The 22267-nt window shown below is 36.2% G+C and overlaps 1 protein-coding gene across 6 annotated transcripts in view; it reads left to right on the top strand.

Annotated features, from left to right (window-relative positions):
• Window positions 1-22267, top strand: part of SESN3 (sestrin 3) — a 75785-nt gene that overhangs the window by 2043 nt on the left and 51475 nt on the right. The window lies entirely within an intron of this gene.

The following is a 22267-nucleotide window of genomic DNA, read 5'->3' as shown; positions in this document are numbered from 1 at the left end:
GGGAGGAGGAGACGGAGGTGGACATAGGTTATCACTCCTTAGCAGCCCCCCCCCCACGCCCCCTGTAAGTCCAAAAAAATCAGAAGTGCAATCAGCTTATTGCTCCCCAGAGTGACTGATAGAAAGTTTACTCCAGAATTGTTTAGCTTACTTGGCTTAATCACTCCGTTGAGGGGTGGGGGAGGGGAGTGAAAAGATGTCGCTTTAGACCGAGAAAAGCTTTTAATCGGACTTTAACAGCCTCCGCTGGGTAGTATTATAATCAGTTTATTTTTCTCCAAACTCTATTTTTGCATTTCATCAAGTGGAAACATTAGTTGAGGTGCTTCTGTTTGTCCAGTACAAATGAATTAAAATTGCTGAGCTGTGCAAATGCATCGGGACTGAAAGACTCAGAGGAATACGGCACCGTTTTTAGTCAATTTCTCTAAATACAGTTCAATTGGGATTGTTATTTATATATTAAAAATAGAAAGAAAGCATGTAAGTAAGCAAGCTCAAATATTTGCGCTCTTTGTCCAAAAACTGTTTTTCCTTCTCTGTGGGTCAGGCCAAGTGCCAATCAAAGTTGTTTTTCAAGCCTCTTTTCCCTGCAGTAGGGCTCCNCACTATTTTATTTGAGATCATGAAGAAATCAAAGAGATTGCAGATTTGAAGTTAATCGAACAGTTAAATATGCCTTAAATTGTGTTTATTGGATATTTTTCTCTTGAAACAGATTTTTATTAAATGTGCATGTTGAGTATGTGCAGTTATTTTTTTTCCATAAACTCTGGGATCGAATTACAGTTGATACTTGCTCAACTCATTGTAGGGCTGCTTGTGAGAAATGTAATGGATCAGAAGTGCAGATCAGCTTAGTTGAATGTTAACTCTTTCACTTCAGGGTCAGATGTCATCAGAACCTAGCTTTAAAAAATTATTGTTATTTGCTAACTTCAGAAGTGGTAAGTTATGTTTTTAACACAAAACAATTTGTTGTTTGAGACACATTTACGTAAGCTCACGCCTGGTTAAAAGAACAGCTAGTTATTTTTTTTTTTTAACTGAATAAGGAACAAAAGAACTGTATTGACTTTGACTTTTTTTTTTAATGGCTCTGGCAATTTGGTAGGCCAATAAAATGTTTGGAGGTGATATTAGGCTTCAGAATCTAGTTTTTCTTTTAAGAGAACCATGGTTATGGATCCATCACACTTTGCTAGCATTCTTTATTTCCTTCACTTAGCTTTTAAGAAACTATTACTATTTACCTAGAAAGAACATCCTCATTTCTAGTCATTATTAAAAGAAAGAGTTATAAGGAAAGTGGGTATTCACCATTTTCATATTTGTACCTCTGCCAATATTCCAGTTTTTAGTAACTCCAAGGTATTTAATATTGATTCATGCAGTAGCATGAAATAACTTTAGATGGAAATGGGATTGTTTGAGCCAGTTATGACATGACTTGGCAACATTTGTAGCTTTTAAAGAGTGCTGTTCTTAAGTGCTCTTAAAAGATATCAAGTGCTTAGCATTTTAAATTCTTTGTCACTCTAAAAATAGCATGTAAGAGTTTATTTCTAATAAAGAGATGATTCTCTTTTTGATAGAAAGTATATGACTTTAAAATTCATCTGTAACTCTCAAAATGTGATTTTTAAAAAATTTATCTTGTGTTTTCCACTTAATGAAGTGTTCACTAATGACCAAGTGAGTCATAGCATACTGAATTTTAGTTCAGTGCAGTTCATAATGAGGAATGAAGCTCCAGTGTGTATTACTCTTTGCAGTTATAATCCTCATTAATGATGGGGAAAGAGTCACCTTTTATGTGGCATGAAGCTTTTTCTTTAAAGTAGCTTAATTTGTTGCAATGTGTTGGATTTGGGGGGAACTTCAAAAGCACTGGATTCTTCAAATGGAATAACTTGGTTTAACCCAGTGTCTGAAAATTGAGTTACATATTGTATGAGAGTCAACATTTATTATCAGAAGTGCCTTTGCAATTCTGATTCAGTGTCTTTGAAAATAGACTTCTTAAAGTATTGAATATACCTAATTTGGTATCTTAGGTCAGTAAAAACAATATATTTCCCAGATAGGAAAACATATGAACAAACAAACAAAAAAACTATCCTCACATCTATAACTATAAGGTCTAACTTGTTCTGTTATCAGTGAAATAATTCAATAAAGCTTTTACTAAAAGAGGAATTGCTTCTACTTATACTTACTTTGGGAAAGTTAATGAGTTTTGAAGTGTAATACATTTTACTTGAAGAAATTCCAGTGACGCCTAGATAAATTTTAAAGTGAAGTAGCAAACTGCATTAAGGTAGGTAACTGTCAAGTCCACTCATTTTTTGATGAGTGAAAGGGGGCATATTACAATGTTCTTTGAGTATTGAGCAGCTAGCACTACTGAAGTGAATAAAACTATAAGTTAGAAGATTTAACATTTAAAAATTCTTCATGTGTTTAGGTAGTTCTCGTCTTAGATCTTTACTGCATTTTCCTGCTTTGTTTATAATCACATATATTTTGACAACTTTTGATGGGTTTTTAAGTGAAAAGACTGAAAATAAAATGGGGACTATTAGATGGAACTGTATGAACCTCATTTTTGTAATTAAAATTGTCAATTAATAGAATATAAGTGCTTTGACTGATTTGGTAGCTATGGTCTGCCTTGGTTAATCAGGTTTCTTACACATACATTTTTTATTAGAAAACAGTTTTTATTTTATCTTAAGTGAAGTAGGCAGAGATCAAGCAGTGAATATATGACAGCAAACCATTAGGCAGTGGTTTTCACACTGCTTTTTGGGGAGCCCTAGGATGCTTCAGTGTTCAAAAGTGAAATGTTGGATTACGTTTTTTGGTACATTTAAAATTATTTTTAAGTTAGAACTTAAAAATACAGCTACTCAAAAATATGTTTTCCCAAATTTTAACAAATTGTTTGAAAGGTTATCTTTTGTTACAGGATTATTCTCGTGCAGGCCTTGAATGAAAACTTGTTCTGCTACCTTTGTACATGTCTTTGAACTTTTTGATTAATATGATATTGATAAGAAAGATTCTCATTGGTTATGAAGGCTTTGGTCTTGAAAATAAAAGAAAATCCTTCCCACACATATTTGCTCATATTTTTGCTTGTGAGAACACAAAGGCATTGTTATCAGTACTTGTTACTTTATAGCTAAAGCACATTAAGATTCATTGTTTTGTATGTTTATATGTTTGGTAGTTCAGGTCCAATTGAAAGTTCTTTTTTTAAAAATTTTTTAAATGTGTTATTTATTTCTGAGAGAGAGAGAGAGAAAGAGAGAGAGAGACAGAGTGAGCAGGAGAAGGTCAGAGAGAAAGGGAGACACAGAATCTGAAGCAGGCTCCAGGCTCTGAGCTGGCTGTCAGCACAGAGCCCAATGTGGGGCTCGAACCCACGAACTGTGAGATCATGAACTGAGCCGAAGTCGGATGCTTAACCTACTGAGCCACCCAGGTGCCCCCCAAAAAAGTTCATTTGTAGAAGGGATTCTGCTGCTTTCTCCCATCTCCCCACCACCCAATAAGTAAAACTGCCAAAACATAACTGCTAAAGCAGTGATGCTAGAAGCCACAAGATGTGCTCATAGGGAGGTCTTGTCATTTGGGGCAAATTAAATTCCTGGAAGGCTAGTTTCCTCTGCAAAATGTAGACAATCTCTACTTGACTTAGAGGTTGCTGCCTAGCGCGGGAGAGGTAATGTGCATTCACGTACTTTGTAAACCATAAAGTACAACTCTAAATCCAAGAAAAACATGAGCCTATTTATGTTCCCAGGATACTGTAGCTCTTGGTGAGTTGTCGCTGTCTATTTCAGTACATACTGACTGATTTGGTTAGTCTTCACTTTTCTGTCCTTTTTAATTAGTGTCTATAAATGAGAAGTAATGATCAACCTCCTGATTGTAGATTTGCATAGTTAGAATGATCAACCTACTGATTTTTGATTTGCATAATTCTATTTGTACCTACCCCACCCCCTCTTAAACAGCGATCCAGTGCACTTTGCTTTTATTTTTTCTGATAATTAAATAAAATGAAATTGCCTTTTGGGCACTTCAGCAGATGAGGGGACTTAGCATTTAGTTTGAAAAGACTATGAGTCAAAGATGATCTTATTTAACAGAAGCTGGGGCAAATCCAGGGTAACACAAAGAATGTTTAATAATTCTGATTTAGGAGAAGAGTTATGGGAGTAAAGGTGTCTTAATCTTTTCATCTTCTCTCTTATCCCTTTTTTCCCTTTTGAAAGTACTGGGTTCTAACTTCAGTTTTTCTAGACTTTCACAGTTTTTCGAGTGCTTTCGCATGATGTCAGCTGTTTCTCACAAACAGAAAATTTAAGTGCCGTGACCTCTGTCATAAAAAAGTCCATTTAATTCTTAGAACTGCTTCTATAATAAAACTCTATTCTAATTGTCCCCTGCAGTATTGAAGCTGCCAGGGACCATCCTCACTTCCAGCTTCTGCATCTGTGAGTGCCAATGGGTCCCCACAACACTCCCATCTGACCATTCTTTTTATTACTAGCAATGAATGTTGTCAGGTGTTCCTGAATTTTCAGGATCACTTTTTGCATTTTGGAGCAAATGGGTATCAACGTCATACATGAGTAATAGAGCCATTAAAAAAAAAAAGTGCAGGCTAGATTTTCATATATGAGGGTGTAGAAAGTTAAGTTTACTGGTAGGGTTTCTGATTCCACGTTGTAACTAACAAGAAGCTCTGCTCGTGGAGTTTTGGTGTGCTATCAAAGAAGATTCAGTTAACTCTTGCATTTCTCAACTTCTTATCTGTGTCAGGCCAGATTTTCCTCACATACTTCAGTCAAAACATTGCAACAGATTGCATGCAGAAATCAGCCATGAAATTCAGCTGTCTTATATTAAACAGACACTAAAGAGATTTGCACAAACGTAAATGTCGCTCTGCTCAGTGTTTTTTTGTTTTGGAAAATAAAGTTATTTTCATAAAAATATGTGCCTTATGTTATCATGTAATGGTTTTATTATTTTAAGTGAATGAACATTTAACATTTTCTCAGTTTTAACTTCTAATACAGTAAACATTGGCAGTTATAACCCACACAACAACAAAAGCTCTTCAGCGTCCTCAGTAATTTTTAAGAGTGAAGGAGTTCTGAGACCAAAACATTTGAGAACTGCTGAGCCAGAGTTCATATAAATGTGCGGTACATATAAATGCAATTCTCAGGAGCCTATGGCAAAAATAAAAGGCTAATACCATTGACAGAAAATGTGGATAAGGCCAGCCTCTATTCTGTGTGGGGATCATTTGCACATGCTGCCTGGCACCTTTTCAGTGACATTCTAGAGTCTTCTCTACTACCATAGTGAGACTGGGTCTGACTAGAAGTAATCTTTACTTTTTGTCAGCATCTGGTAGAAACCGGGGAGGGGGGGAAACACGCATCTCTTTGGCTCTTAAGGAATATTCTAAGTTCTATGCAATGGCTGAAGAATGGTCAGATCCAAAGATTATGTCCATTGTGCTCTAATTGGTTCGTTTGGGGCTGAAAAGGAAAAAAAAAAAAGGCTCTGAGTAGCCAGGTTAGCCTTTTTTCTTGAAAACTGAGACATGTGGGAGAAGCAACCAAAGAAGAGACCAGAAAGAATCAGAAAAGTATCGTGCAGGCTGCTGATAACAAGCATTGCTAGAATGAAGAAATGAACACCACCACAGGAGACAGGACGGCCCTGAATGTAGGAGTTCCTAAATACTGCAATCCCCAAAGATAGAGGCGTTTTCTATTTGTGTGTAGGGGGTGCGGGTGGTTACCCTGTCCACACAAGCTCAGTTCAATGTAGTCACCAAGGCACCTGCATAAGGATCAATTTACCTGATTAGATCTGATGACACCCATAAGTGACAACTGGTATCTGAACTGTTCTTAGATATCACTATGGTGTGGGGGTGGGGATGGGGGAGGAGGTGGAATGCACCATATACAGTAAATACACGGCAAAGCCAAATGGTTAGTCCCGTGTCCCACAGTTATGTTAAACATAGAAGTAGATGCGGTATAAACTATTTAAAAATACATATCCCATACCATCAAATTCTACTGTTAACATGTAGAATTCCTGCTTGTCTTTCAGAAATTTTCTTCAAAACTCTTACAGCATCTCGAAAGCGTTTCCTAATCTTTAAACCGTTTTACTTCTATCTCGACTGCCATTCTGTCCATTGATCACACTTCACACACTAAATCACAGGGAACAATTTACATATATCTTTCTGCTACTACATTCCCTCTTACATGGGATGTGGTTAATAGAAAGTTTATTTTTAGCAAAGTAGAATTTTGATTTAGAGATCTATTGCTCTTATAAATATTGGTCGCATACTTATATTGGATACATAGAATCATGATAAAGTGAAGACTTTCCTCTTTTTCCAAAATATGTTTGATATTTGTCTGATGTGTCTGTTCTTTACAGCCCTACTTTGTTCTCTCTGTTTATAGGGACACTTTGAGAAGTTCAGAACAAGTTCAGATGATTTTCATGATAAAATCATCTTTGCAACCATGGGAGTCTTTCAGCGAAATATCTATCTACTTTTTGGAGGGAGTTCTGATAGGGAGCACGAATGTCAAGTTCACTAAGAGGGTCAGGACATGGGCATTAGCCATTGGTCCTTTTGAGAAACAGAAAAAGGCCATTGCTTTGATATGGACACCTGTTCTATCTCCTGGATTGTGCTAGTGTTTTGTAAGGGATGACCGTTTTGGAGTACTTAGGACATACCTTCAAACTTACAATGTTCTCTGTAGGCCATCTCCTAAGGTTCTTTTCACATATTATCCTGCTCAGGGCTTTTCCTCTTCTACTTCCCCCAAGTCCTTTATTTTGGAAATCTCCCAAGCCAGCTGTGATGTCCTTGGCCAGCAGGCAATCCCTTGGTAACTGAACCAGAGAACTGGTCCTAGGCCTGGATTGCCCCTTAGTTAGCCTTTACTCTTTAGATACACGCAGAGGTGAGTCACTTACTGGTCCGTGGGCCAGGGTATTGACTGTCCCCTGTGGGACACATCAGTATTATCCAATATTTAATGGTGGGTTGGAAGAAACCTACATTTTGTTGCTCAAAGCTTCTAATAAGGAGTAACAGGCATTTTACCTTCCATTTCATGAAACATGTATTGAACATACCATACATACGTAAGTTTGACCAAGTATAAAAATGGCGGATTGAGGGCCATATTCTTTCTTGCACCAGCTTTTCTTAAGATACAAAATAATCTATTTGAGTAAGACTTAACTTTTTTCTACTAATTAATAGCAACTTGTAAGGGGGCAAAATGTTCTCATTTCTAGATACATATTTTATTTTTACATCTCCCCTATTGCAAAGATGAAACTAGTGACTTGAAGAAATGAAATCTCTCTTTCTAGTAGATAGAGGCTGAATATCGAGAAGGCTAAAATTAACCTCATAACTGACTGAAGCTGGATTTTGTGGAAGATGATGGTGATTATCTGAGATTGTAACTCCTAGTTTTGAAATGCATTTTATAATAGCAATAATGATACTAGCATCTTTTGAATAGCACCTATGTGCCATAGACTGTACTAAATATTGAAAATAAACAGCATGTGTGTCCTGTTTAATCGTCACAATGAACCTATAAAGAATTATTACTCACATTTTAGGGATGAAGAGATTAGGGCTCAGAGAGCTTTAGTTATTTGATCAAGGTCGTAGTACCGAGAGGTGGCAGACTCAGGATTTGAAAACAGGTCTAACTCCAAAGCCTGGCTCATCTTACAGGTGTAAGCACTACATGTCTTTACGTTCCACATTTTCTTCATGTTAACAACTCTTAGGAGATGTAAAATTTTAATGAAACTTAATAGGACTTGGTTACTTAAGGGATTAATAAGAGGGATTTCAAATTCAGATATTTTCTACTACTTTATTTTTACATCAGATATGCAAATTTCTCTAAAAGATTACATCAGCTGAGAAACAAATTGAAGTTCTCATTGACAGTTTGGCCCTATCTAGTTAACTCTTCTATCTCTGTAAATCTGTTGTTAATTATGTGACCTGTTTCTTTAGCCAGTCAGTCAGTCATTAGTTCAGTAATGTTGATTCGCTCAATACTGTTCAAATATCTGACAAGAAACACCGTCAAGAAATATTTTAAGTGTTTTGTCTCTTGAATAGGACCTCTAAGAAATGTTCTCAGCATTTGGTAATATTTTATGGTAAAAGAGTTATTTATGAAGATAAGAGATAAGGTGAATGCTCATTTCCACCATTCATCTGAGCTTTCTGTGGTAAGGCCAAAATGATGGTGAAAGGAAGCAAAGGGCCCTGGGAATGCTGTCCTTCCAGTGGCTTCCCCACCCGCATTCTGTGCTCTACATCTACAGAAGACCTACAGAAGAGTTTCCAGTCTTAACCAAAGGTGTATGTTGGGGAGAGGAGTTTGTGGGAAGATGTGGTTCGGTTCTGCTATTCATAAATTAGAACTCTTGAGAGTTTCCCATAGAAACACAGAAAGAGACCTAGTTAAGTACTATTAATATTACAGATATATTCAATAGGCATTTACTGATTCTCTTGGAAACGTAACCACTAGGTAGAACATTGTTTCCAGGGGAAAATAGATTCCGAAATCTAAGTAACTGACTCACTGGAGGCTTCCCTAACCTTGGTATACTTAACACTAAAACGGGCAAATGATTTTGACAAAAAAATAGCTTTTAGTATGTTCATTCTGAGAATATGTTTGGTTATTACGTTAAAGGAACATTCTGTTAATGCAGCTCTATCCAATATTCAAGTAATGATTGAAAAGAAGAGGATACAAATTGGTGTATAATCAGGTGTTGGGGTAACCAAGGGCCCAGCATCAAGCTGGCTTATCCTTGTGTGCTTTGTGTTTACTAAGGCTCTGCCCCAGGTTGGCACATTTTAAGCTGGGTGGCATAGTCTTTATTACTCATTTTGTCTTTAAGGTTATATAAATGAAAAAAAATCAATTTTATTTATTTATTTTTTTTAATTTGTTTATTTTGAGAGAGAAGGAGAGAGAAAACACGAGCAGGGGAAGGGCAGAGAGAGAGGGAGAGAGAGAACCAAGCAGGCTCCGCACTGTCAGCACAGAGCCAGATGTGGGACTTAAACTCATGAACAGTGAGATGATGACCTGAGCCAAAACCAAGAGTCAGGCACTTAACCGACTGAACCACCCAGGTGCCCCCCAAGAAAATCAATTTTAATACCTCAGCAAGTTTCCTTTTTATATGAAATTAGGAGCTTAACTTGTATATCTTATTTTCAGGTTTATAATGTGATAAAGAAGACAAACCCAGCCAATTTACTCCACCAAAAAGAATTAAAACAAAAGTCACCTAAGCTAATGGTGCCTTAGCTCTAAACCCCAAGTAATATTTGAATTCTTTTATATAAACATTTTTGTGTGTTAGTTGAAATTAGTGAATTCTCAGGTGAGGGAAAGAATATTTGTTGTAGTCTTATTTTTTGAAATACAGTATAACCTATATAGTTAATAATCTTCTAAGGTATTGTTTTGTATTATGTAACTGTTAAGATAACTACGAGGTCTAGGTTTTAATATTCTTGAGGCAAAGTGCATTGTTGAACACCCAAGATTAGCATGAATTCGTAAGGGTTCTCTTATGCAAGAGAATTACTTAGTATTTAATGCCCTTAAAGTGAGGGAAAATACATGTTTAGGTAAATAAGTATGTAGAAAGAATTCTCTTTTTTTTGGTAAAAATATATACATTGCGATTTTATGCTTATTCTGTATCTCGATGTTATTACCCCTTCATGACCTTCATACTCTTAAGCAGGCATGAAATGTAAAGGCTGTTAACATTTATAAACCACTCGCATACTATATGAATATTTTATGCTTATTCATTCAGCTCCTACCTGTTAGGTACTGAACACACAGACAGTGATGACATCAGGACTCTTGCCGAAGCTGTGTGATGAGTTGCAACATACATCTGGATCCCATAAAGAGAACTTCAAGGTCATGCCCCGCATTTGACAGATGGTATAGAACAGTGTTTGGCAGATTTTTTTTTTTTTCTGTAAAGGACTAGATAGTAAACAGCTTAGGTTTGCGAGCCTAAAGTAAGGCCTCAGTAGTTCTCTGTGTGACAGCTACTCAGCCCTGTCCTTGTATTGCGAGAGCAGTAGGTAACTCATTACAGAATGGAGGTCACTTTGTTTATGGACACTGCAATTTTGACTTTATTGACTTTATTAACTATTAATTTTAACTATATTTTCACATGTAAAGAATGTTCTTGTGTGTGGTTTTTTTTTTTCAATTATTTAAAAATATAAAACCCAGACGGTACAAAAAGAGATAGCAGGCTGGGTTTAGCCAGCAGGCTAGCTTGGTGACCTTCTGGTGTAAAGGATGGTGCAGGGAATTTGACATCATCTGAATTGCGCCAGCTCATACTAACATACAGGGAGTAATAGTACCTATTTAAAAAATTTCTATATTATTCTAAATGTATAAAATTAATCAGGGGCGCCTGGCTGGCTCAGTCTGTTAAGCGTCTGACTTCAGGTCGGGTGATGATCTCACGATTCGTGGGTTCAAGCCCCGCGTTGGGCTCTGTGCTGACAGCTCAGAGCCTGGAGCCTGTTTCAGATTCTGTGTCTCCCTCCCTCTGTGCCCCTCCTCTGCTAATGCTCTATATTTCTCAAAAACGAATAAACATTAAAAAAAAGATTAATCAAACACCAACTTTGTAATAAACACTGCATTTACAAAAAACATCTAATTAGAATGTCCTGTCTATTTAGTACCCGGATAAGTGCAGATGGGCCCAAAGTAAAACTTCTAAAAATCTGTAGATACTAAACACACTAGAAAGCACGTGTGTCAAGCCATTTAGCACTTATAAACACAGAGTGCTTTTTCACCTCTTTTGAAGTAACAACTTGTCACACCTTGTTTGGTTTTTAGTAGTAGAACCAGTATGTATTACAGACACATTTTAATTACAGTTGCATTTTGAGAGTTTTTTGAAACCTAATTTTATACAAATGGTTTGGATTGATTATGCCATAGTGCAAAACTAGTTTCTTAAGAGTCTGAATGTGTTTTGTGCCGGTCAGAGTCCCCATGTTAGGATTTCAGAGCTGAGTCATTCATATTGTCCTTGAGGTCTTGGGTAAAGAGGACATATGATATTTGCATAGATATTTCTTAGGAATGCAGATAGGCAGAGCAAGAAGCTTAGTACTATTTCTGTAGTAAATGTTAAAATGTTGAACTCATTGTCTTATTCCCTAACTACCTTCTTCCACCATTATCATAGTGGCCGTCAAGAAATGTGTCCTACGGCAAATGAAAAGTAAAACACACTCCAGAGCCGACAGGGGTAGTACCTGAATGCAGATGTGGGCTGTGTGTGTGAGGGGAGGGTGATTCGATGGAAACAAACCCCACCTCTGGTGAACAGAAGTGATAGCTGTCAATAATTTAAAAATGGAAAACCATCAATTATTCAGAATACTTTTTAGGGCGATGAGCTTTAAAATTTTCACATTATTTAGTCAGTGAATATAATATGGCACCATTTGTCAGGGTTGACCATTTGTAAAAGCATCAGTATGTGATGTTTTACCATGGTTGAGGTCTAATGATATCCAAAGCAATGATGCAGTCAGTACAAAATGCAAGATTTAGACCTTATCCAGTCCAGAACTTTCATTGTAATGAAGATTGACAGCGATGCATTTTAATATTGTGGGCTTCAAACTAGATCTGATAGGAAGTTCTTTTGACCAACTCCTGTTATGATTGCATATTGTTATGATTATATATGTGAGAAATGTACATAACCCAAGTAATAGATATGGTTGAGCATTCTTATCTTTTTCTCTTTTATATTATGAAGTAACCACGAATTTGAGGCCCATGGTTTTGTTTTAAGTATAATTGACATATATTAGTTGCAGGTGTACAGCATAATGATTCGACATTTATATACATTGCAAAACGATGACCACAATAGATCTAGTTACCGCCTGTCACCATGCAGAGTTAACCCAATTTTTCTCTTGTGATGAGAACCATTAAGATTTACTTTCTTAGAAACTTTCAGTTTTGCTATACAATATTATTGACTGTAGTCACCCTGCTGTATGTATATTACATCGTCACTACTTACTTGTTTTATACCTGGAAATTTGTGTCTCTTGGTCCCCTTCACCAATTTTGCCCACCCCTCCACTTTCCTTCCCTCTATATCTCCCCTCTCCACCAATCCATTCTCTGTATATATGAGTTTGATTTTGTCCTGTGTGTTCCTTTATTTTTTTTTGTTTCCACACTTAAGTGAAACCATACAGTATTTGTCTTCCCCTGTCTGACTTATTTCACATAGCATAATACCATCAAAGTCTATCCTTGCGGTTGTAAATGACAAGATTTCATTTGCTTCCATGGCTGAGTGGTATTCCATTGTGTATGTATACCGCATCTTTGTCCATTCATCCACTGATGGGCATTTAGGTTATTTCCGTATCTTGGCTGTTGTAAATAATGCTGCAGTGAAGATAGAGGTGCATATATCTTTTTAGATTAGGCTTTTTGTTCTCTTATGATAAGTATCCAGAAATGGAATTGCTGAGTCATGTGGTAGTTCTCTTTTTAATTTTGTGAGGAGCCTTTATACCGTTTTCCATAGTGGCTATACCAATTTACATTCCCACCAGCCGTATACAAGGGTTCCCTTTCTTCACATCCTCACCAACACTTGTTATTTCCTGTCCTTTTGATAATGGCCATTCTTATAGGTGTGAGATACCTCACTGTGGCTTTGATTTGCATTTCCCTGATGATTAGTGATGTTTAGCATCTTTTCATGTGCGTATTGGCCATCTGGATGTCTTTGGAAAAATGTCTCTCTAGATGCTCTGCCCATTTTTTAATTTGGATTGTTTGGTGTTTTTTTGTTACTGTATGAGTTCTTTATGTTTTCAATATTAACTCCTCAGATATATGATTTGCAAATATTTTTTCTCATTCAATAGGTTGCTTTTTTATTTTGTTGAAGGTTTCCTCGCTGTGCAGAAGCTTTTTAGTTTGATGTAGTACCATTTTTGCTCTTGTTCCTTTTGCCTTTGGAGTCAGATAAACAAACAAACAGACAAACAGCACCAAGATGGATGCCCAGGTGCTTACCACCCTTGTTTTCTTCTAGGAATTACATGGTTTCTGATTTTACATTCAAGTCCTTAATCCATTTTGAGCTGATTTTTTGTGCATGGGTTAAGATCGTGGTCCAGTTTCTTCCTTGCGTATGTGATTGTCCGGTTTTCCCAACCAGTTATTGAAGAGATTGCCCTTCCCCGTTGTATGTTCTTGCCTCCTTTGTGTTAAATTAATTGACCATATATGTTTGGGTTTATTTCTGCGTTCTCTATTCTGTTCTGTTGATCTATGTATCTGTTTTTATGCCAGTACTATACTACTTTGATTACTATAGCTTTGTAATATATGGCACCAGGGAGTGTGACCTTTGCTCTTTTTCTCAAGATAGCTTTGGCTATTTGGGATCTTGTTGTGTTTCCATATACATTTTAGGACTGATGCAGTTAGTTTAAAAAAAAAACCAACAGATCCTATTATACAAAAGCAGCCATAAATGGAAAATATTTTACTTTTAATTGATGGTAAGCTTTTAAAAGGTAAGTACATCTGTGCATTTTTCTTTTGTTTCCTTTACTAATGGTCTTTATTAAAGCTGTTGCCGAGAACATATTTGCCACAGTGGCAAATGGAAAGAATTGATAACTAATGAATACCTTGATGACAACTCCTTTTCACTGCAGGTATTTATAGAAGCAGTAGAATTTTTTAAAAAACTGAGTAAGAAACTCAGAATCCTGCCATCTAAGTGCTGGCAGGTGTTGCATCTTTTGTTTTAGAGGGCCACTAAAATTTGAATCTGTCGTGACTGCATTCAACAGTTATAGCTCTTAACAAACCACTGTGTTACCATTTATGAAAGGTACTCTGATGTCATAAAAATGAAGTAGTTTGTCCTCTCATACTTCTGACTTGTCCATCACTTTGTCAGTAACAGGTATGCATTTTCATGATCATAAAATAGTAGAGGAGGATTTTGTTATTGTAAAAAAACCACTTCTTTTTATTCAATTGTTATAGTCATTTTAATGCCTTTTAGTGTTTCTGGATGATTAACTATTTGACAGAGCTCTAGAGCACTTGAAAACCAAAATCCAGTGTGCTGCCAGTTGTAGATCTGTCCCAGATGAAGGATTTCTAAAATGAAAATGTAAGTCCATTGGAAGTCTAGACTGGACTCACAGAAACTTGATACATACCTTTTCTGGAACATATGTAATGCATAATTGGTTTACGGTTGTTTCTAAAAGAAATTTATATTCAAATACTAAATACCTTTGCACAAGTTTATAGTAGATAGTTGCTTTTCAAGACCAGATGATTCACAGGAGACACAGGCCATTTTCTGATGGTCAAAGGTGTGTTTTCCTCAAAGTCTTTGTAACCCCAGCAGTTACCTAACCACTGGATAGCAAGTTATAGGAATAATCTTGGTTTTGATTGAATTAATATCCTTTCCAAATTGCTAGGATTGACTCTCCCCTTCCAATCCCCAGACTGAAGCTACTGTTGTATGTAAAATGGTTCATTTCGGGGAAGATTGAAGTCATTTATTAAACAGAATAACAATTCTGTAAGTTAATAAGCTTGTTTAATGTCTAGGGCAATGGTTCTTGAAGTGTGAGCCTGGAAGCATCAGCATCACCTGGGAGATTGCTAGAAATGCACTATTTTGGACCCCACCCCAGAGCTGCTGAATCAGGAATGTTGGAGGTGAGGCCTGTCCATCTGTATTTTAGCAGTCTCTCCAGGTGATCCTGACGTACTCCTAAGGATTGCAAACCCTGGTTTATGATCAGACACTTAGACAAATCAGAATTGTGTGTGTCCCTTTTATTTTCAGTATGCATTATTAATTGAGAAATATGGTAAAAAGAGGGAATTGTTTCAGATTAAATCAATACTAAACCTCTACTCTTTACAGATAGTAAAGGTAGGACCAGCTGTAGAATCAAAAGGATTCCTTTGCCTGTTTAAAAACTATAGATTTGAGACCACCTGGTACAATATGCTCTCACCTAAAGAAATCTAGTGTCATATTCTCGTTCCTGAATTCTGAACTTTAGCTTCTGGAGAAAAAGAGAGGTGGGTTTTGGAAGCTATTTTATGACTGAAATCAAATGAAAATATCTTTTGGAGTTGCTTGTTTCCATAAAAATAAATGTTTTAGCACCTGCATTGATAGACTTTGACGGGCCTCACCATCTCAGATTATTTTTATCTCACAGAAGATTGATGTTTTAAGCTTTCATGGAGAAGATCATGCTGGACGTTTTGTTCTCCTTAAACAGAAGGAGAAGTGACAATGTTTGTCCTAAAGATAGGTTTAGGATTGAAAAATGTTTGTTTGTTTGATTATTGTTTTGAGTCTTTTAGACAAATTTAAATATGCATGTAAATTACAGATATTCTTTTTTTATCTGTAAACTGGTAGCTTACTGTTCCATTACACACAGGGTGTCAGAAAGCCGAATCAGGAAGTCTGAAAAGTAACACAAAGGAAACTTAAGCACTATATATTATATGTGGGCTCTATATAAATCAAAAGGATAAAAGATTGCTCAGTTGAAAGGTTGAGAGGAAACATTGTTTTGACCAGTTGCAGTTCTGTCTAGGATAGTGAATGTGAATAATTTTATTTTCTTATTTTGTTGCATATAATTTCGGGGTCATGGGAGTTTTTCTCTTATTGTCTCTAGCTGAGTAGTAAAATCTAACCTGTGTTGATCTAACTCAGGACAAAGAATGGATTGTATTAAATCCCCCCGACCCCATTCCCAAATTCCCTTATGTGTTAGCTGCCCCAGAAGCATATGTAATTACTTGATTCTGTCCCATGGAGAGTGATGCTTTTGTATTGACCACTTTTCTATCCTTCTGTGAGGAAAGGACTAATATAGTACCTTAAATAGAACTGTCTCCATGGCAATGGGCAGTCAGCTTTTGACTTTGAGACTCATAAAAAAGGAAATTTAGAGAGGCATTTTCATGGTCTAAAATAGCAGTGCAGCGAAAGTGAGGTATGAGAATATTTCCTGTCAGCTACTGCATGTCTGATTAAGCTAGCATAACATATCTCTTTTTTTACATAGCACTTTTTATCTGAGCATTTCAAAATGCTACACCATTCCTTCCTTAATTAATGAGTGATAATCATTATCTTCAGATTAATGGAAAACTTGAGAAGCTCGGATGTAAGTTTAGGATTGGGGCCTCTACCTATGGGGAGATAAGGGGGTTGCCTAGCTCTAATTGTAATTTTTATTCTCATGAAGAATAAAAATACTAAATTATGGGTCGTTCTTGATTATATTTAAATAGAGTTCTCTGGGGTACCCTGGAAGCACTGACGAGATTACAGATCAACACTTTATGCCTATATTTCCCCCCCTAACTGCTCCCTATAATTTTGAGTCTCTGGATCACTTCTGTTTAAAAGATTTGCTGGCACGCTGCCTGCCTGCCTGTTCCTTCTTGCGTCTACACCCACTTAAGATTTGATTCTCACTGTTGGGTCACCTACCTTGCAGTAAAGGTGAGTGAGAGTGCTGTTTCCTAGGGGCTAAAGAATAAGACCACATTACCATTTGTAATCTTTCATCTTTTCTATATTTCCTTCTTGACTACCCTTATCTCAGTATATAGGGTTAATTTCCAGTTGAATCATGTCTCACCTTTAAAGTATCATCAGTAAATGCTTAATAGTCTGAGGTTATTTGTAACACGGGAATTCATGAAACAAATATGTGACCTAAGTGCAAGGAGTACTGCTCTTAGGATTAGATCTATGTATTGAAGTGAACTAATGTCCACAATAGGTTATTGAGTGGAAAAGGCTTTTTTTTAAGGATGTGAAATTTTTCATGTTTATTTATTTTTCATTTTCATTTTTAAAAAGGTAAAGAGATACAGAAGAGTTAGACTCCAAAATTAATAATATCAATCCCTCTCTGATGGGATTACTGGCAACGACTTTTACCATTTACTTCCCTTCGTTGTCTTTTGTTCATTTGCTTTCACAATAAACATGTATTTCATGAAATTTTAAGAGCTATTACCATTTTGAAATAATACATAGAAGAAATAATTTAATGGAAGGATAGTGCCGATCGTAAATCCAAGTGAGATGGTAAATTAAAGGCCCATTGAGACCAAAACAAAAGCTCATAGATTTAATAGATCTCCATAGTAGCTGTGGGTAAATTGCCAAGGGAATAATAATGTGTGGGTAGGGCTTAATCAGAACTCAGTTCTGTAAACAGAGATGTACACAATCTGGAAAGGAATGAAGGTATTGTAGCTTTCTGTTATCCTATCAGTCATTCTAGGATTTCTCTTTAGGAACTTGATTTACTTACTAATATTTAAACAGAAAATTAGTTTTTCTCTTTAATTTTGGATTCAGAACATAGCTGTAGTTGTATTGCTCTACCTTTTTACCATGTGGTAGATAAGACTTACTGTTATAAGTTCTAGGAATTTATCAATTATTTAACTTGAACACTCTATATTAATCTAGAGGTGTTACTTATTAGGGCCTGAAGATAAGAAAAGATGGTTATTTTATGAAATAATTTACAGTTACTTAATTAATACTTATATTCCAGCATTTTTGAAAATAAGAGGGTATACATAGTATAACCTAGGTTTTAGAGACCTTGCTGTATGGTTGGAGAGAAATATATTTTTTAGATAAGTATGAAAGAAGGTAAAAATGGAAAACGTATATGGCTTGTTATAGATATTCATCAATTATTGCTTGTCTGTAGCAATCGCGAAGGCATGAATTAAACGTCAATCATCTAAATACAATGTGTGGAAAAGGATAGTCAAATATTAAATACTTTTATTAATTTTCAAGGCAGAGTGATATGATCTTGGTGACTGTAGTTTTAATGATTGTTTCAATCTAAATTCTTGAAAATGATCATCTACTCATTAAAGAGTATCTATAACCAATTATTTTGTTAATGAGGGTTTTTCACTTAAGTGGCTATATTTTCCAATTCTGTTTTCCATTTTTAATTGTCTGGGTCATTTGTTGAGCAAAATATTGAATTAAGGGACTCCTGTGCGCCAATTAATAGTTTTGTAAATCCAGTCTATGATAAATCTTTCCTTTAACTTGTTTGATATAACGTTTAAACATTTCGACTAGTTACATTGTGCTTTGAGAACTCAGCATTGCCTAATTCCAGTAATAGCAAATATGTAGTTGGTAATATGGCACTGTTTTAAGAAGTTTACAGGTATTCATCCACTCATATAATTATTCTCACTGCTTGTTCAATAGCTTGCTATTTACCCCTTAGATGAGGGAGAGATTCCCAGCTCTGGGTCATGCAGATAACCAGACACACAAAACACTGGACAGGTGAGATCAGCAATTGGTTATATATACTCACCGCCCAAAGGAAGAAAACACTATACATCACACGGGGCCACATGGAGGTTGCCCTCAGGAGGGAACAACCAAGGGCTGTGGGAAAAAGGCTTTGTAGTATCAAGAGGTTGAGCTACACTCTGGTTCCTGTGGGAATCTGTGATTGGCTTGTTTGAATACTTTCCTAGGCTGGTAGGGAACTGAAACCTGCCACTTGGGAATAAGCAGAAATTGTACCTGGTCCATTTGGTGAGGAGGGGACCTTATCCACGTGAACAGTGTGGGGATAGGAATTTGTAGTTAGGCCATTTGAGATCTTCCTTATTTTATTAGATGTCAAGGCAGCACATGATAATTGAGCCTTAATTTTAGACTTTACACCATCCTACCCTTTGAGGTAGCTACTATTAACAGCCCCATTTCATGGGATGAAGTTATCAAGTACACAGAGTAACTTGCTTAAAACTATGACAACCATACCCTCAACTGTTTTCTTATATGTTTGCTTTCCCTCAACCTAGATGGAAATTCTCAGTATCCAAAAAAAAAAGAAAAGCATATAGAAATATATATTTTTCATATATATTATTGACTAATAATATATATTTTTATTACTAACTCAGTATTTTTATTACTAATTGCCAATGAGTTTTCATCTAAGTGCCCTGATGATTTTGTTTCATTTCCTTTCACAAGTCTATAAACTCTAATATAGTTAAATACATTTGTATTTCTTGATTGAGAATTGCTACATATTGTTCTTACCAAGAGAGATGATAGTTTTGGTTTCTTCTTCGGAGAGCCATTGAAAGCAGAAAAATAGTAAGATAATTTGGATTTTATTTTATCTAGCAGAGCAGGAATGGTCTACTAGTCTTCATTTCTAAAGGCTAATATTTCTAAGAGTAAGTTATATTTTTTATAAATATATAAGATATCTTTTGGTTGATAGAAATTTTGCTGGTTTGTGTGATTGCAACCTTCGAATTTACAGACTTGATGTGTCAGTTGATTATCCCTAGTGTTTTATAAACATACTTTATTGTACACCAAGAAGCAATTGGTTATTATCTGAGATATATATCCTATTTTTTATTCTAATGGTGTCAGGGCATCTCAATATTCTTGATAAAATCGGTTATCTTTTCCTGTAAGTTTGGTTTTCAAATAATGGAAATCTAATTATAAAGTGCCTAAATTAACTGTTTTTGTCCTTTTAAAAAATAGGGCCAAATCTTTGATGTAAGTAAGAGAAGTATTTTTATAGAGTATTATTTACAATAAACTATATGACCCATTTAAAAGCCGATTTTCCACATTTGAGTCCTCTCATTCTCTTCATCTTGCCTGTGAACTTTGTCAAGTGAACCTTTTTTTTACATGAAACAATTTAAACTTCAATGTGTTTGAGTCTGATATAGTGGGATAATGATAATAAATTTCTTTAGTCTTTCTGTGTTTTTTTTAAGTTTGTTTATTTTTGAGATGGGGGAGGGGCGGAGAGAGAGGGAGAGAATACCAAGCAGGCTCCATGCTGACAGCCCCATGTGGGCTCGAACTGAGAAACTGAGATGATGATCTAAGCCAAAACCAAGAGGCAGACGCGTAACTGACCGAGTCGCTCAGGTGCCCCCGTAAGAGTTGTGTTTAAGTGATGTAGTGCTGGAATGCAACATGCTGTCAGTTCTGCTAGAACACTTCTGCAAATCTGTTCCAGTTCATGGGTTACAGAATGATTTGAGCATAACGGTGAATTTTGTATTTACTCTGCACGGTTTCGTCTGTGAGAAGCACTAGGTATATTCAGAGCAGTGCACCCATCTGATCTGAGCTACCTAGGAACACCAGACACACGCACGTACCTCACACATCTGCCCTCTTCCTCAGTGCGCTCGTGTCATGAGCTCCACCCATACTCCTCTGTTGTTAGAGCGGTCCATCTGGTTTCTCATCATCCTCTTTCCACTGCTTTGTAACTCAGAAGTGGGGGTGGGGGGATATAGCACTAAGTTAATTCATTTCTTTTTTCTTTTTCTTTTTTTTTTAAAGTTAATTCATTTCTTAATGCAGGAGGGTCTTAGGAAAACATAATCCAGAATGAAGAGAAATTAGTAAATCTTATAAGAAGTTCTATTTAAAATTTGAATATAGGGCTACTTTTCATTTTGTGCCCACTGTATTCCTGACCCAGCACTGGGCTTTTTCTTCATAGCTTATCTCATTCCGTTTTCATAACAATCTCACAAAGTTGAGATACCATCCTCACTTTATGAAGGAATAAATTCAGGCTTGGAGAGATTAAATATTTACCTGCTGCTTGGATGCTACTGGATTACTGTTACTAATGTTTCTCTGGGGAAATGTATATTTTTTTAAAAAAATGTATATTTTTTTAAACACTTGTTTCTCTTTTTGTAATAAGAAAAGCACTGTCGTTCTCTAAATTAGACAAAGCACATTTTCTGGGGAAAAGAGTTTGTTAGCTTTTGTGGAGAAGGACACCAAAGCCTTATAGTGTAGTGGAATATTGCCATTCAAGACTGAAAAATCTGTATTTTGTGTTTTGTCACTATAGAAGTAAATGTGACTTCAGTGCTTATGAATGAAATTAAACCATGGCCTCTGTTCCATGTAACATTCTTATTTGAAACATTCATGCTTTTCTCAAAGATCAAATAATAACATTAACAAAATACAAAAGAAACTATTGGCTCTCTGAAGTGCAAAAGCCTGTTTAGTATGTTAAAAGTATTTAAATATTTAGCAACTAAATTTTGCTTGTTAAATAATCAGATGTATAATCAAACTGTTATTAAAAATAATTTTATTCACATTATGAGGAAGAGTGATTTAACTTTGGTAACTTCACTTCTGCTCTTGGTCATAATTTAAAATCACCATTTGATTAGTCTTTGTTCATTTATTTAATTTATTTTTAAATGTTTATTTTTGAGAGAGAGAGACAGAGCACAAGCAGGGGGAATGGCAGAAAGAGAGGGAGAGAGAGAATCCAAAGCAAGCTTCAGGCCCTGAGCTATCAGCACAGAGCCTGACACAGGGCTTGAACTCATGAGCCATGAGCCACAGGATCATGACCTGAGCTGAAGTTGGACACTTAACCGACTGAGCCACCTAGGTGCCCCAGCATTTGATTAGTCTTTAACTGCTCTAAAAACTATCCCTGGACTAGTTCTATTGGTTTAGAAATGTAATTTCATACCATTCATAATTGTGCTGAAGGAACCATGTTGTTCCCATTCTAATACACTCATCTTGGAGCAAAGATAGTCTGGGGTGTGACTAAGAAAACTAGAAGTCTTTGCTTTAGAAAGTAAAACTAGGCTTTGAAGGGCTAGCAATAAAAACCCATGGGGAAGATCTGTAGCTTCAGCCTTTGCCATTTGGATGCTGCTTTTTGGAACCCAACTGCCATACTGGAAGGAAGCAAAAGCAGCCCATGTGGAGGAGAGCATGACACCCCAGCCAGTAGCTAGCACCGGCCAGCCACTTGAGGGAGGGACATTGACCTAGTAGCCAACCTATATACTCTGATAGTTGTATACATTTTTGACTTACTGATGGTCATATGACTCTTCCTTTAGAAGAGAAAAAAAAATGTATTGGGGGATACTGCATTCTAGTGAAGAAATACCTGAATTTGAAGACT

Source organism: Crocuta crocuta, unplaced genomic scaffold, assembly GCF_008692635.1.
Source record: "Crocuta crocuta isolate KB4526 unplaced genomic scaffold, BGI_CrCroc_1.0 scaffold1293, whole genome shotgun sequence".
Classification (NCBI taxonomy): domain Eukaryota; kingdom Metazoa; phylum Chordata; class Mammalia; order Carnivora; family Hyaenidae; genus Crocuta; species Crocuta crocuta.
The sequence above is the reverse complement of the archived record's forward strand: the minus strand, read 5'-3'. Positions and strand labels throughout refer to the sequence as shown.